The following is a 2,500-nucleotide window of genomic DNA, read 5'->3' on the forward strand; positions in this document are numbered from 1 at the left end:
TTATTATTATTATTATTATTATTATTATTATTATTATTATTATTATTATTATTATTATTATTATTATTATTATTATTATTATTGTTATTATTACTGTTATTGTTGTTTTTGTTATTATTATCATTATTATTATTATTATTATTATTATTATTATTATTATTATTATTATTATTATTATTATTATTATTATTATTATTATTATTATTATTATTATTATTATTATTATTATTATTATTATTATTATTATTATTATTATTATTATTATTATTATTATTATTATTATTATTATTATTATTATTATTATTATTATTATTAATTATAATCATAGTGTACCATGTGGAGCCAGAGAAGTAGAAGCACTGGAAAGTACAATAGCTGAGTAACCCCGAAATATTCCAGAGAACGAACAAGAAACGAATGATTAGAACGAAGAGATAGAAAGGAGAACAAAGAGAAAATAAAATTAAATAATGTTACTAAAAAATAAAGATAAAAGATTCAACCTATTATGCAAGAAAAAGAAAAGGAAATATTGATAATAAAAGAAATTAAAGATAATAAAAGAAATCAAGTTATTATGCAAGAATGAAAAAAGAAAGATGGATTACAAAGGATTACAAAGGAGGAGCATGCCGACAGGAGACCTTTTGGTCCATAACTAGGTCGGATGTGGAAAAAATATAATGATAAATAAACAAATGAAAAATATAAATTATAATAATAAATAAAATAAATGCATAGGTGTAATTAAATAATCAACAAACAGGTAAATAGTAAATAATAATGAATTGACAGATAACTAATAATAAATGAAAATCAAGTAGATAATAATAAACAAACAAATAATAACAAATAAATAAGCAAATAATATGAAATAAATGGCAGTCATTACAGCATCTTGCTTAGGTGTGTATCTAAACGAATCTTGAAGCTTCGAACTGAACTACATTGCACAGCCTCTGCAGGAAGTTTGTTCCATCCATTAAAAGAAAAAAACTGATAATAAAGAAAATTAAAGATTATGAAATAAATCAGCTTTATTATGCGAGGACACGGAGGAAGTACAACATTATGTCTGCAAGAGAAGGGAATTTCCGTTCAACTCGAACGCGTTTTTGTTTACAAACAACAGGACCAGAGCGGGCCTCCCGCGCATAGCTCGAATTTCCCTGGACAAGATCAGCGAGTTGACAGACTACGATCCCACAAGTTCCCTAGAGCTGACCATAACAATAATGATAATAGCTGTCGCCTCGATTTTTGTTTATTAGAAGCCCGCAGAGTCACCTGTTACCTTTCCATTACCTGCCCGTACCTGTCTGAGCCAATTCAACCATCCCGACCAAGTCAAAAGCGTTTAAAAAGTCAAGGTTTTCATGACACCCAACGACATGTCCCCACTACACATGCATGAAGCTGTCAGAGGTCATGCATGCATGGCGGTGTGAGAGTCGAGGTGCGAAGAGACGTTGTCACAGAAGGTAACAGCTGTGCAAACGGTGACAGTGATGGTCTGTATTTAACCCTCCTCCGCACCAGGAGGCACTTCGCTACGACTGCCTTCGCAAGATGATTTCTATTTAACTCCGTGGCTCACCTCGATCAAATGGTCCTCGAGATGGGTCATGCGCGCATGACTATATACAGGCCAGTCAGTAGGAAGTATACATTCAGTCTGTTCATGAGGCTAAATACTGTGGCAGGGTATAAACGCAGTCATCCTTCTCCAGCCAGGTGGTTAGTAAACAGCTGGTTAAACATCGGGGAAGGGGGAGGCTAGGGTGAGGAGCCTACTACGCCAAGAGGCGCTGAGTAGCTGTTGCCGAAGCCGTCACCTTTGTTCTATGTACACGCGCTTTGGGGGCTGTTGGGGGGCAAGTAACAACTGTTACTGCTGGGAATCGAAGAGGAGTGCGGGATTCGAACCCACAACTAATGCGAGGCCATGGAGAGCAATAGACTCGTTTGGCGTCAGTTAGATCAAAAGAAAAAGTGCTGGTCCTTAGTTATGAGTTCGAATCCCGCACTCCTCTCCAATTCCTAGCAGCGACAATCTGTTAACTGCCCCAACAGTCCCCAAAAGTGCAGTTATGGGTTCGAATCCCGCACTCCTCTCCAATGCCCAGCAGTGACTGTCTGTTACCTGCTCCCAACAGTCCCTAAAGTGCATGTACATAGGGCAAAGGTGACGGCTTCGGCCGCAGCTACTCAGCTCCTCCTGGCGTAGGCTCATCACCTTTTTATTTCTTCATCTTAATATTCTCGAGATTAAACTGTGATGTTTTTTTAACCAAAGGATCCACTATAAATGTTCAAAAAATGTGGTTCTTTAAGAACAAATATGAAAATAAATTAATACATAAACAAAATATGATAAAATATAGAAAATAAGTTATAATGATAACAATAATGATAATAATGATAACAATAATAATAATAATAATGACAATAATAATGATTGATAATAATAATGATAATAATAATAATAATAATAATAATG

At 34.1% G+C, this 2,500-nt stretch overlaps 1 protein-coding gene across 1 annotated transcript in view; it reads right to left on the minus strand.

Moving 5' to 3' along the window:
* The window catches only part of LOC143027342 (uncharacterized), a 141,221-nt gene that overhangs the window by 125,431 nt on the left and 13,290 nt on the right, over positions 1 to 2,500 (minus strand). The window lies entirely within an intron of this gene.

This window comes from Oratosquilla oratoria, chromosome 8 (assembly GCF_046742065.1).
Source record: "Oratosquilla oratoria isolate Oo_2021 chromosome 8, ASM4674206v1, whole genome shotgun sequence".
Taxonomy (NCBI): domain Eukaryota; kingdom Metazoa; phylum Arthropoda; class Malacostraca; order Stomatopoda; family Squillidae; genus Oratosquilla; species Oratosquilla oratoria.